The sequence below is a fragment of the Ursus arctos genome, unplaced genomic scaffold (genome assembly GCF_023065955.2).
Source record: "Ursus arctos isolate Adak ecotype North America unplaced genomic scaffold, UrsArc2.0 scaffold_25, whole genome shotgun sequence".
In the NCBI taxonomy this organism is placed as follows: Eukaryota; Metazoa; Chordata; class Mammalia; order Carnivora; family Ursidae; genus Ursus; species Ursus arctos.
In genome coordinates this window covers 43,101,999-43,116,933 of record NW_026622930.1, presented here as the reverse complement: position 1 = coordinate 43,116,933, position 14,935 = coordinate 43,101,999, and the positions used below count along the sequence as shown (strand labels likewise).

The window sequence follows — 14,935 nt, the reverse complement described above, 5'->3', positions numbered from 1 at the left end:
GGAAGATGACCAGATACTGACTCTAGGAAGCAAAAGGTCAGAAATTCAGCTCCTGCAGATAACAGCAACAGAAGTGAACCAGATTCACTACTTGACACTAAGGGGTAGGAATGGGAGTAAGATTTGCACAGGTTGTGGGGACAGGGAGGAGGAGAAAATGGGAAGGAGAGGAGAGGAAGAGAAAGGAGATGAAAAATAATCAGGCTGCAAACCTATTACCTAGAGTTACAGCTTTATAAAAGCTCTGAACCTGGAGAGGAAAGAAGACAAAACATCTAGTCTTACAGCCAATTTTAAATTAACAACTCCTTAATATCAAGTAGTAAGCCAGTATTCACATCAACCCAACTACTTTGTAAATATCTTTTCAGTTATTTTATGTTGACTGATTCATTTATCATCTTGGTTTCTCTTTTTATTATTCAGTTTATCATTCTTAGAATTTGGGGTTAGAAAAACCAGTTGGTCCTATAGGGATTCCCAGTATGAATTTTGCTGATGGCTTCTTCATAGTATTTAACAAGTTTTTTGTCCTTTTATTTCCTATAAATTGGTAAATGTAAAGGCTACATCAGGGGGCACCTAGGTGGCGCAGTCGGTTAAGCGACCAACTCTCGGTTTCCGCTCAAGTCCTGATCTCAGGGTCATGAGATGGAGCCCCGCATCAGGCTCTGTGCTCAGCATGGGTCTGTTTAAGTTTCTCCCTCCCTCTGCTCCTCTCTGCTCTGCTCTATCTCAAATAAATAAATCTTTAAAAAAAATAACGCTACATCAGATTAAGGATTATGAGTTGAGTGTATGACTATGGCATAGACAGCGTGGCATACTTCTAGAAGTACGTATCTAATGTCCAGACGTCTCCCCCTTTGTAGTGACAATAGCAGCTACTGGTGATCTTTGCCTAGACAGTCTTAAGAGATACAAAATGGTGGTATTCTATTATTCTTTCTTGATTAGGTAGAATACATCTATAGAAATTTCTCTTCTGATCTATTTGGTTACCCTGAGACACAAATCATGTGAGTTGGACAAATGTTTATTTTTCTTTATTTACCAGTTGTCAAAATAATAAGCTGGTCTAATAGCAACTAATTAATGGGGTTTTTTTTTTAATGTTTTAGTATCTTGAATTCATAGATTAAACATCTGATTGGTCTTAATTCATTAATTACTATCTTTATTAATGTTCAAATTCCCCCCTTTTTGGCCAATGGGATATTATTCAGGATGGCTCCTGCGTTGTTTTGACACTACTCTCATAGTTTTGGACCTCTCTATTACTTCGGATATGTTCTAGGCTGTGGCAAACAGACTCTAGAGTGGTCCCCATGGTCCCTGCCTCATGGTGTTCTCACCCTTGTGCAATCTCCTCCTATTGAGAACTGACTTGCTTCTAATCAGTAAAGTAGGGCAAAAGTGACAGGATCAAAAGTGATTACATATACATGATTACATTACCTAAGACTGTAACCGATGTTACTAGGACACACTTTCTCTTCCTTAATGGCTTTGAAGAAGCTTCCATGTTATAAGCTGCCTATGGAGAGGGACATATGGCAAGGAGATAAGATGAGAACATCCTCCTAGACAACAACCAGCAAGAAACTGAGGCTTCCACTTAGGCAACTTTCAAGGATCCAAAAGCTACCAACAACCACATGAACTTGGAAGCAGATCTTCCCCCAGCTAAGCTTCCGATGGGGCCCAAGCCTTGGTCAACACGGTAATAGCAGCTTTGTGAAACACTGTAGACCCAGTTAAGCAGAGGACCCAGTTAAGCAAATTCCTGACCCATAGAAACCATGGTATAATAAATGTATATTGTCTCTAACCTTGCAGTAATATTGTAACAGAAATTAATCATTAATCTGTAGGTTTGTTTCATACATTTCCTGCCTTAGAAAATGGCCATTCTAAGCACTAGTTTACTCTTATTGTGAAAGGTATTTAAAGACCACAATTTAGGGACCAGGAATGTTTTTTTGCTACTAGGTTGATCATTGTTTCTGGGTCTTTGGGGCCAGAAAATGCATACATTTTTAATAAGCTAAATTACTGCATGACTCATACAGATCCTTTCATTCAAATTTAGTACTACGGAAATTTTACTTAATTTCACTGACCTTAACACTACATCAGTTTTCAACAATGCTAAAAATCTCAGTTTTCAATAATACCAACGTAATCACTCATTTCATTTAGCCCGTAATGTACACATTACTACCAAAATTATGACTATAATAGTCAAAGATTTGTTTTCCTTTTTTGCCATCCCTCCTCCACTCTCTTCCTAGGGTATATTCTAATTGGGACATACAGTCAAATTACCACGTTTTAAAGTCACATGGCATAGTTCACTCTGGTGTCCACAAGTGAATACAAGTAAGATTCAGTGGTTTCATTTTACTTTTGATTTTTGGGATTTTTAAATTTTTTTTAATAATTATGTAAAATATTTAAATGGCTCCAAAGTCAAGTCTTCAGAAAAAGAAAAATTCAAAGCACAGATTATACCCTTGTGCTTTTCTATACTATGCTTCTCTCCCCCATGGATAGTCATCATTTTTCAGACTTCATTCTACTTTTAGTAAGAGCAATATATATATAATCATCTCCTTCTTAGTACATGATTGCATATTAAAAACATCTATCCACTTTGCTTTTTTTTAAATACTGTGTCTAGAGGCACAGTGGGCCTGGTAGAAACTAAATAACTTGGGAAGAGAGGTACAGGGCGTTAGCAATGATGGAAAAAAAAGTTTAAAATAATCTCCACTCAAAATAAGCCTAACCAAAATTTCAAACCACACATCATTTCAATGATGGAGGAGGGAGGGGAAGATCAATAAAAAAATTAATTAACACCAAATGGTATTAGTTTTATGAAACAGTCTTCCCAAAGATTTTTAAATTTGAACATGCTGAAGATGTCAGAGAGATAAGAGACCCCTTTTCTAAGTAGCAAAAAGATAACAGAACAAAAACAGGAAGAACTGAAATAGGTGTATATGAAAAAGCAAGTCCAAATATAAGAAATGAAAACTGTAGATACTGGCATATAGACTCAACAGACAAAATAAAGTCTATACTGAATAGAGTAGAACTGGTAAACTGCTACATAGTAGTACTGAATTCACCTAGTATGAGGCATAGAAAAATAAAGAGAAAAAAACTGAAAGAACAATTAAGATACAAAGACCCCAACTTAGGTCTTTCAAAAGAGAAATGAAAATAACACACACCGAATTTAAAGAGCTGAGAATTTTCCTAACTTGAAGATTGGATTCCTCAGAGTATACGTATACTCTTAGTACAAAGACATATAGAAGTTTTTCCACTCTTACAGTGCACTGAGGTGAAATTGTAAAATATCAAGCACAAAGAGCTGCTACTTCAGGAAATAATTAACCAGACTGCTTCACAACAAATGTCCGTAACTTAAGGAAACTACATGCTGCAAACACTACCATTGCTAAAATATTTACAAATCTCTTATAAAGTCACATGGGGTGAGTGGAGACTTCAAAGTTATCTAAACTTAAACTCTATCCATATTTTAACATTCTTACATAATTATTTTCTTACCACTCTATAAAAGCAAGCTGTGGACACTGAATAAAAACTGGTAACTCAAAGACTTATTTCAAAGCATCTAGTAAATTCACACATTTTAGCCTTAAAAAAACAAACTGAAATGCTAAGTAGTAAAATTTTAGAGAAAACAGTAGCATAAAGAGAAATAACAAAAATCAATTCCAGGCAAAGAATTGTGAAAGGCAACATAAAAGGACATGTAAGAATATCTTTATAACCTTGAAGTAGGGAAGAATTTCTTAAGACACAAAGTATAAATCATAAAAAGAAAATACTGATAAATTGAACTACATTAAAATTTTTAACTTTTACTAAGACAATATATAAGAAGACACACACACACACAAAAGAAGCCACAAAGTGGGAGAAGACATTTGTGGTACTAGTCAACAAAGAATATTCAGAACATATACACAGAACTCCTCTCAATCATAAAGAACAACCCAAGAGAAAAATAAACAGCCACTGCAGAGGAAAGGGGGAAACACAGCCAGCCAACATTAGAAAAGATGTTTCCTCTCAGTAAACAGAAATGCAAAACCTACAAGGTATCATTTCATTAGGGTATCTAACTGTAGTATTTGCCAATTATCAAGTATAGGCAAGAATGTGAGCCATCACATGTATATATTAGTGAGGGGAATAAACTGGTACAAAAACAATGGAAAACATCTTGGCACTACCTAATAAAGCTGAAAATGAACCCCTCCTACAATTCCGCAATCCCACTCCTAGTGTAAACAGGAGCTCCAAAACAATATGCTTGAACTGCAAATCTCAGCTCATTAGTGGATAGCAAAAATCAACTCAGTGGGTCTTAATCACTATTCTTATCTTTAATGAAATGGACTAGAATCACACAGGCATTTTTTTTAACAAACTTTTTTTGTTATAGATGTGGCACATCTGATAATGTACTGAGTCTCATAATGTAAAATTTATTAAAGTAGTAACAAAAATGTTTTTTAAAACACTATCCTGGAGACACTTAGGCATGCAAGTGTACCAAGAGACCTATGCAGGGTGTTCACAGCATCCTTTTTTACAATAGCAAAAGAAAAGTGGAAACAACCTAAATGCCCATGAACAGGTAATAAAGTGAAAAATATTCATACAATGAAATTCCACACAGCAGTGAAAGTGAATGAAGTAGGGGCGCCTGGGTGGCACAGCGGTTAAGCGTCTGCCTTCGGCTCAGGGCGTGATTCCGGTGTTATGGGATCGAGCCCCACATCAGGCTCCTCCGCTATGAGCCTGCTGCTTCCTCTCCCACTCCCCCTGCCTGTGTTCCCTCTCTCGCTGGCTGTCTCTATCTCTGTCAAATAAATAAATAAAATCTTTAAAAAAAAAAAAAAAAAAAAAAGAAAGTGAATGAAGTAGAGCTATATATAACATGGTTGAAGAATGTCAGGACCATAAAGCTGAGGGTAAAAAGGAAGTTGCAAATAAACTCATACAAAAGAATCTCATTTATAAAGTTCAAAAACAAAACAAAAAAATATTTTAGGTATACAAATATATGTGGCAAAACTAAAGAAAAAGCAAATAAAATGGTTACTTCTGGAGGAGAAGAGCACATAAAGAAATTAAAAGTCAGGATAATGTTCTTGAACTGGGGATTAGGTACAAAGCTGTTTACTGTATCCTTACTCTTTATCTTACATGTACCTTACTTATAAATACTATTTTTATGTACTTAATTTTAAAAGAAAAAAATTTTAAACAAAGTTGAATGAAAGGTACACAGGTATTTGGTACAGGGTATTTTTTTTTTATTTAATCTTTAAATTGTACAGACACATTCTATACTCTCTTGTACACCTGAATCATTCAGTCTTTGTTTTATTTGAGAGAGAGAGAAAGCCCACACAAGGAGGGGGAGTGGTAGGGAAGGGGGGTGGAGAGAAGCAGTCTCCTTACAGAGCAGGGACCTTAATATGGGGCTCAATTCCAGGACCCTGGGATCATGACCTGAGCCAAAGTCAGACACTTAACCGACTGAGCCACCCAGGCACCCCTCAATATTTGTTTTAACTTTCAACAAAATAAAAAGATGACAAGTACAAAGAGGTAAACGTAAATTTAAAACTAACAAGCAAACAGGCATAGCCTTCCCTGCTTCTTAAATTTATACAACATAATTATGACAGTGCTGAATACCTCTAGAAAGTTATACTTTGGAACAAATCCCTCCCTCCCAAAAAAATAAAAGCAAATACTTCAAAATATAAAATAAGAAATTTCTAAAATCTTTACCAAAAATACCCAGTATTTTCTTGACCTAGCACAAAGCTATCTTAAGAAATCAAATATAGTAACCCAAAGTAATAACTAAAACTCCTTACACAAAAAGTAGTGTGTTATTTTAGGGGCACGTGGCTAGCTCAGGCAGTGGAGTGACAGACTCTTTATCTCGGGGCTGTGAGTTCAAGCCCCATGTTGGGTGTAGAGATTACTTAAAAAAAAAATAAAATAAAATCTTAAAAAAAAAAAATAGTAGTACGTTATTTTTAATGCTGCTGGGATGTCTGCTCAAATAAAACTGAAAGAATATGGAATATAATTCCTCAATTTATGCCAGATAAATAATGCTAGACAGGCAGACTAGAATTCAGCCTTGCTCATTCTACAGTTATTTACTATTTATGAAGTATTTCTTTTCTCCCCTGCCCCTATCAGACAAGGTAAATGCATGGGTTATATTTAACATATAATTCCAAGGCTAATCTTAAATGTGTATTTTACTTGAAAAGTGCTCCAAAAATTTCAAGTTCAGAAAGACTTCATTCAGGTTAAAAATAAATGCAATTTTTTGGACAATGCCCCACCCCCAACCATCAAAGGAACAAAAGAACGAAGTCACTCTTACAAAGGATCCAATTTAAACTTAAAATTACAGTTAACATCTAGGTCAAACTGAAAGCGATTTAAAAAATTACTCCCATTCATCAGCAACAGTGTAACAACCACAAGTATTATATACACCACAGTACCTGAAACTGTACCCAGAAATGAAGAGTACCAAATGATATGACAAGCTTGAGAAATTCACGTCACAGAAATCATAACTGTCAGTCAACCTCAGGCATTCAGGTTATGAAAACTGTAAAGGAATTATAGAGCATATTTCAAATAAACATGACTTCCCAATAAACTAAGTAAGTACAGGTCAAAAGCAACATAAATGAATTCAACCTGTGTGTGGATATTAAAAATATAAGGTAATATCTTAAATGTTCACCAACATAGCGTTCAGAACACTTGGGAGCTTTCATCGTACAGCTTAGCTTGTTCAAGTTTATTTCAAAGATAATTACATCTAAACACATATAATCACTAAACTATGTACGCAACACTTACATTACTGTCAACAAAGTTAACTGGTACTACACACAGATCTATTTCTGCCGAAATACGTGTATTAAACAGCTTTCCATTCCGCTCTCAAGAGTAACCCTGAAACCCTTATTCTTGAAGTCTCATTTTACATGACATTTCATGTAAATCAACTAGCCATGCTAACAGAGGAGAATGGCACAAATGACAAGCAGAAGGCTCAGTGAGCCCTAACCATGTTCAATCAAGCAACTCATTTATTGAACACCACCTAACCAGAGATATCATTAAGTGGTAAACAAGACAAATTCCCCACTTCATAGTGCTTATATTCTTATAGGTGAGACAGCTATCAAGCAATATAAATAAGCATATACTATAATGGTAGGTAGTAACTGATCAGTGAAGAAAAATAAGGCTGGGAGAAAGAATAGAAAGAGTATTTTAGGCAGGGTGATAAGGGTTGGCCTTTCTGATATAATCACTGAGCAATGCCTATAAGATCACACAGCAGTAACTCATAATACACATTCACAGGAATTGAAACAAAAATTTTCTTAGAATCTAGAAAGATCATAATCTACCTATTTTCTACATAAAACATTTTATAGCATTTGGTTTTAAGTTGCTTTTACTATTTTCTCCACTTGAAAAATTTCAAGTTCTCAAATTTAAGTCACTAACGTTAAGAGCCAATCCTCCAACTCAGGGAGAAAAAAATCTGTATAACCTTAATGTAGCTTTCTAACACCTAACAGATAATTGCACATAGACAGCACCTTATTTTAATTTTTTTAAGTAATCTCTCTACCCAACGTGGGGCTTGAACTCACGACCCCAAGGTAAAGAGTGGCACACTCCACCAACGGAGCCAGCGGGCACCCCATTATATTATTTTATTTTATTTATTTATTTATCGAAAGCATACTTACAAAACAGCTCAACGAGTGAGGACAGACTCTAGAGTCAGAATACCTCAGTTTACATTCAGGTTCCTCCTCTTACTTGCTCTTTGGACAAATTATTTAACCTGTCTCCCTAGTTTCCACTAAATAGTACCTATCTCATAAAACTGTTTGAAAGGATTAAATATGATACTGTACATAAAGTGTTTACAGAGACATACAGCAAATAAGCACTCCAATAATTAGCTATCACTTATGCAGCAACTAGTAAGAAAATACAAGCAAGGCAAATGAGCCTTAGGCAGGTTAAGTAAGATAGTTTAGTTCACACATACAGTAAGTGGTACTAACTAGCAAAACCAAACCTAAGCTCTGCAGACTCCCTACCATGCTTTTTCCATTACATCACACATTATATAAAGTACTGAGAAAAAAGAAACTTACATAAAATCTTGGAGTTATTAAAGTTTAGGACCTGTAGGTCTCCTAAGTATTGACTTCCAGCTTATTACACCAGGCCAGACTGTTCCCCTGACAACTTAAATGACTCATGTGCAAAAGTAAGTAATAACTGTCCCAAATTTTCCAGTGAGAATGTAGCATATCATCAAGTCTCTTGATAGACAATTACTGAAAATCATTTAAGTTCTGATAACTAATCATAAATGTTACTGACCAGTCAAAATAAAGAAATGTAGATAAAGGACATTTTCTTCCAGTAAGAGTAGGCAGCTAGGATCCTATAGCCCCCATGAAACCTATTCAATATGGAAGCTATCTTAAAGGACCTCTCTCACTAGAGTAAATGACATTTCTCCCCTTGGTAAAAATACATGGGCTAGCATCTACAGAAAGCTAAAAGTTTCTGGTGAGCAGTCTACTCTCCTATATACTCGTTTATTTCTATAAATTCATTAAATAGAATAAAAACAGAAGCTGTTATTTCTATAAAAACTAAGTTACATCCTTTGGAACGCTTTAATGAATGAGTGGAAAATCTAGAATGATTTTTAACTTGGAAAGTTTCCCAGTGCCTACATTTTCATTCCATTTTAAAGAAACCAATACTAGAAACCATAGGCAATGCTTTTAGGGTATAATTTATAGAAAAAAGATCAGTAACCCCTACTCAAAGACAAGAAATTGATCCAAATAAAAAGACAAAAATAAATGTTTTATGCTAAAACGAAACACTTAAGGTACACAGATATTTGAGTTCTTGTTTTAACCAACTTTTTAAGTTACCTAACCAATAGTCCTAATCACACAGGGAAGGTCCAGAAGATCTCCACAACATTCTAACATCACTACCTCCAACAAGGGGTTCCCAAAGGCCTCCTGCCACTTTTCTTCTATTCTCTGTTCCTAGGAAAGGAGGAAACTAAAAACTCCATGTGTTCAAGAATGCGGTATCCATCACAGTAAGAAACTGCAGGATAGGATTTAAATCACTTATAATGAACAGATATTTAATAAATCTTTATTGAACACCTGCCCGAGAGCCTTAGGATCCATCAACAAACAAAACAGACAAAAAGCCCTGCCTTCAAAGAGGTTACATTATAGTTTGTGTTGGGGGCAGAGAGGAGAGACCATGAACGCAATCAACAAGGAAATTATATAGTATGTAGGAAGGTGACAAGTGCCACAGTTAGAAAATAGAGCAGGATACAAGACTCATTAAGTAGGGGAGTGCAGCTTTTTTTTTTTTTTTTTTTTTAAGATTCATTTATTTGAGAGAGAGAGGGAGAGAGGGAGAGAGAATCTAGAGGAGACTCCCCAACTGACCTCGGAGCCCCACTAGGGGGCTGCATCATCACCCTGAGATGAGGACCTGAGCCAAAACCAAGAGTTGAGCGCTTAACCAACTGAGCCACCCAGGCGCCCCAAGGGAGTGCAGCTTTAAATAAAGCAGTAAGATAGACATTTTGAAAAACATTTGAAGAACAAAGATTTGAAGGAGACTAGAGAGTCGGCCATGCTGATATCTTAGGGAAAAATAACCAAGGAGGGACAACAGTCAATTTAAAGGCCTTAAGACAGCAAGTGGGGCTTGAGAGAAATAAGCAGGGGGCAGAGTAGTAGCTACTTGAGAAGTAAAGGAGAATGGGAAGAGTAGATTCTGTAAGGCACTGCAGGCCATGGGGACTTTGGCCTTTACCCTGCATATGAGAAATCACTGCAGTGTTTTGAGAGGTGATAGGATCTGTTTGCTGAGTTGAAAAAGACCACAGGGGGCTAGGGAAGAAGGCCAATCAAGAGGCTAATTGCAGAAATCTATGCTAAAGATGGCTTGGACCAACCCAGCGAGCAATACAGGTGGTAAGAAGTGACTTGATTCTGGATATATTTCCAAGCTAAGATAGAGCCAAGAATGCCAAGTGTAAGAGATAAAAGAGATAAGTCAGGAATGACTCCGACTTTTCTTCTGCCGGAATGCTGGATAGAGCTGCCATCAAATGAGATGGAGCCTACCACCTGAGGCAGGTTTCAAAAGGGAAAAATGGAAGTTCACTTTGAGTTGACTACTTCACCTACAAGTGGAAATGCAAAACAGGTTGTTGGGAGTACAGAAGGAAAGCCTGGGCTGGAGATATAAATATGGAAGCCATCAGCATATAGGTATTTAAAGCCATGACTTGGATGAGATCACCAGGGGAGTATAAAAAGAAAAGTGAACCAAGGACTGAGCACTTCTACTTCAAGAGTAGAGAATGAATCATAAGGCAGAAAGAGCAAAGCAATTAGTGAGGAGAGAAACCCAAAAAGCAATGTCCTAGGAGAGGAGTATAAACTAATTAAGTTCCACTTAGTGTACAAATCACTTTGCTGAAACCAGATTTGAAAGTTCTTAATCCGCTTGTAATAGTAAAGGTGCTACGTGAAATACTAAATCACAACTTTTTCAAAAGAAGTGGAACATTTCTTAAATTCCTAGGAATACTCTCCTACTGGAGTCTCTACTAAAACTAGTCTTAGTACTAAAAGTACATTTTGCCTATTTTATCTTTTTAACATTAAAGCCTATACTATGGGGGGGTGGGGAGCCTAAATGGTTTGCACTGCTACCACTCTCAAAGACCAAAAAATATTTAAACAGCAAGTCAAACAGCCTGGCATGCAAACAATTATAAATTGTCATTACTTTTCTTTTTCTAGAGCTCAGATACAGCAGGTTAAGTTAATCAAATTCCTTAGTTCACAGTAGTTAAGATTTTTCCCCTATTTAATTCTGTTTATTAAAAAAGTAGCTTATACTCTTATCTAAACCAATGTTTCCCCTATGATTTGCACATAAACTACATTTTTAAGATCAGATCCAAAGTCATGTTCACAAAAACTGAAAGAGAAAGCAATAAAATTCAACTCTATTTATGCATAAGAGTAATCAATGTCATTTATAAAGAACAAGTTACTTGCTTCTAACCTCTAAGTATACTATAGATTTACCTTCGAAATAATTAAAAACATAAATAGTACAAGAACAAGCAGCTTCTAAGATGTTATCCTCGAATATTTGAATGTTTCTGCAAAGCATGATCTTTCTACATTTCTTTATTACATATTAGAGGTCAGATCCCTAAAAAACCCAAAACCTTCCTGGAAACATTAAGTTTACTAACAATTTAAATTTTTACAAAGTATTGAGATCTTTTAGATTAAAACTTTGCTATACAAAAATTATAAAAAACATTTAATTAAAAATACATCTTCCATATCTTTTCAAGTAAAATTTAATTTTTACTTCAATAACAATAACAATCTTAACGTCAGTCCTTTAGAAATTAAGCCTCAAAAAAGCCTTCACTTCTTAGGCCCATTAGAAAAGCCATATTGACTGTTATTTAACATCTAATTATTAAAATGTTTTCCCTACTGAAAGTAGATTAAGGCCTACAAACTGGAAGGAGACTTGGGGTAAGAGACCCAAGAAAACACTTGCGTGGTCAAGCAAAAGAGACACTGATGCTAAGGGATGATACAGAAAAACTAAATTGGGAACAAAATGTTGACCCTGTCACCAAGAAAGGGTTAAATAATACTTGATATCCTTTATAATTCTAAAGTGCTTGATACATTTAAGAAAATTTTTCATCAGGCTTTCTTACACTTTAAGTTTCAGTATGAGTCTCAAAAAGGTAAACAGAATACCTCATTCTCTAAGCACACCTGACACAGATACTGTTAGGACTGCTCATGCTGCAACATTTGAGAAGTCCTTTCTAATTCAATGTTAGAGGAAAATGAATTTTTCTTAGAACCTACAAACAATAAGCCCAGCTATTTCTTGTCAGATCCTAAACTAAAAGAAGGGGGGGCAGCTTGTTTATCAGATAACACAGTAAATATGAAAGTCTATAGCAAAGAACGTCTACCCCAAATACAAATCAACTCCAGAGTACTCAGTGTTATTCTTGGGAAGATCATCCCAATCTCGTCAGCAACCGTTTTAGCCAAGCTGGGGACAGTGTTGCCATTTGTCGGCTAGGTGAGGTAGAGAGAACAAGTGCGACCTAATAATTTAGCAAGAACTCAAACTTTAAATCAATTCCTACGCAATTCGAAGTGTTTCGTACACCCTAAGGTATTTACCTATAGCAGGGTACCGGTGTCTAAAATTTTCAGGACTTTCCACAAATCATCTCGAAAAACCCCAGAACTTTAAACAGTTAGCTCTTTAGGCAGTGTCATGTCCACATGTCTGCTAAGGAATCCTTCTCTGATACAGGCCCAAATACGAGTTTTGATTCCTCCTTCCTCCCGGGAGAAGGAATGGCTAAAATTAAACAGCCCGCTCTTTAACCTAATCAAGCTGCAGCTGGACGAGGTTAGGATGCCGCTCCCCGCGTCGGGAGCTGCCCGTCTCTGGTGCACACATGCTCCTTCACGACAGACGTGCGGGGCTGCACATCCCACACCAGGTGTCTGATTACCGAACGACTTTTCTAGGCTGCGGGTTTGGGTTTTCGGCCGAGCTCCCCAACGCCAAAAATCTCATTGTTGGAAACCGAAGGGGGAGGGGGAATTACTAAGGAAGACACACCCCTCGGGGAGAGGAAGGGATAACTTCCCTGTCTCGAGGGCGGTCCACACATTTTTCCAAACTCCCCTCACGCCGCTTTCCCAGACCCAACCGCCCCTCACCGCGACCCGGGGCACACACACGGCGGTGGGAGGGAGCACTGGGAAGGGGGCCAGCGCCGGTTCCCTAAGTATCCGGAGGGACGGCGAGAACTGAAATTCCAGCATGGCGTAAGCATGGCCCAGCTCCGGCCCAGGGACGCCGCCGGAGACGGGCTCCCTCTGTCCACCGGCCGAGGAGACGGTAATCCGCCTTCCTCCTGGGGGCCCTCAGGCCCAGCTAAAAATAGACGCCACGGTCACCCCAGGGCCCTCTCCGGCCAACCTCGTACCGGGAGACGTCCCCAGGGGACTCCCCGGCCGCGCTCGCAGGCGCCGCGGCGGAGCCGGGGTCGGGCCCTGGGCGGCCCGGCGAGACCAAGCGGCCCCTCGGAGACCGCCCGCCGCGGCGGCCCGTCTCAGGCAGGAGCTCCACCGCGGCGACCCGGCGCCCGAGGCCTACCCGGCGGGCACCGACAAGCGGCGGGAGGTGTCCGGGCCCCGGGGCCGCGCCCCCCGTCCGGCGGGGCCCTCCGGCCCGCTCTGGGACACCGCGGCTGGCACAGCCCTCCCCCGTGCGGCCAGCGCCCGGCCCACCGCGGCCTGCTCACCCTTACCCTGCGCAGCCGGGGAAGGAGACCGGGAAGACGCGGCGGCGCGGGCAGTACAGCCCGGGCCGCCCTCTCCGAGGCGCCGCCGCCGCCGCAGTTGTTCAGGTGCCGTCGCGCCGCCCGGCAGGAAACGGGCGGCTTCGGGGCGGGGCGGCCCCCGGCACGTCCCGGCGTCTGAGCCGGCGGTGCCCGGAGACCGGCCTCTTAAAGGGACAGGCGCCCGCCGCCTCGGCCCCCGCGCGCCTGTCCGCGGGCTCCGGTAAGCCCCAGCGTGGGGCTGGCTCGGGATTCCGGGGCTTTCCTCCCGAGGCAACGTCCCGGAGCTAGGTGGGGGGTGGGAGCACAGGGTTTGGAGGCTCAGCGGAATTCCCTTCATTCATTAGCCCTGCTCTCGTTCTCTCTCCCTCTCCCTCCTTTCCCCAAATCTGGTTTCGTCTTGCGTGGCCCTCCCACTAAAGAACCACCTGGCCCCCCACACTGGATGATTTTTTTTTTTTAGACCTTAACCAAATGGTACCCAATTTCACCCTGCCCCTCCCAGATTTCCTCCCAGAAATCACTGGAAAACGAAATCTTCCGCTCGTCTGTCTCCAGAGTTTCTCTGAATTCTCCTTCGGGTAACCCCAGCTTCAAGCGGAGAGAGAAATTAAAAACCGACCCAAACAAATTGTTTGCAAATATTATGAAGCTGTTGTGTCTGCCAGCTGGTGGCCATTCATTAAGCCAGAGTAAATAACAAGAAGCTGCAGCGGAAAGGAGAGGTTGGCCCGAATCCCTGCTTATTAGTTTGCTCTTTGCTGAGAGGATAGCAGCGATCTTCCCGGTCTACTGGCAAAGGAGATGTGCTGATTATCATTACTTATCGCTCATCAGTCTCTTGCAAAATGCCAGGCACTGCCCAGAACATACTTAAACACCCCAAGCTCCTCAAACCTTACGGGAACTCAAAATGATTTAAACCCTTTTAGAGTGTGGACTGAAATAAAGAAAATTAGGGACTCATCACTAATTCCTCCCCCTATATCCTGACCAAGGGGGAACAGGAGCAATCTTTAAGGAATGAACATCAGAACAGTTCTTAACACCAACAGAGAATTTCCTGTATATGAGCTGGCTAAAAACGCACTCTACAGTTGAATTCTAATTATTTTTGTCCAAGTTTTCTAGAGCACCTCCAAAATACAAATGAAAACTGAAGAAGTATGTGTTAGCCTGAGATGTTGAGAATTCTGCCAGTCGCCAGCCACTATGTCCTCCAAAGATGCACTGTCTTATTTTAACTCCAGAAGTGTCCTCTTTTTCCTTTCTCAGTAGTGTTACTCAGCCCCTCAGCTGCTCCAATGCCCTCAAAGCAATCTGTCTCTAAAC

At 39.6% G+C, this 14,935-nt stretch overlaps 1 protein-coding gene across 4 annotated transcripts in view; it reads right to left on the bottom strand.

The window, feature by feature from the left end:
* Positions 1–13,731, bottom strand: part of KTN1 (kinectin 1) — a 101,388-nt gene extending 87,657 nt beyond the window's left edge. For all 4 annotated transcript variants that reach the window (XM_026480324.4, XM_026480327.4, XM_026480328.4 and 1 more), the window contains exon 1: positions 13,574–13,731. The gene's annotated coding sequence lies outside the window, so the exon portion shown is untranslated. The remainder of the gene's footprint in view (positions 1–13,573) is intronic.
* Positions 13,732–14,935: the final 1,204 nt, after the last annotated feature.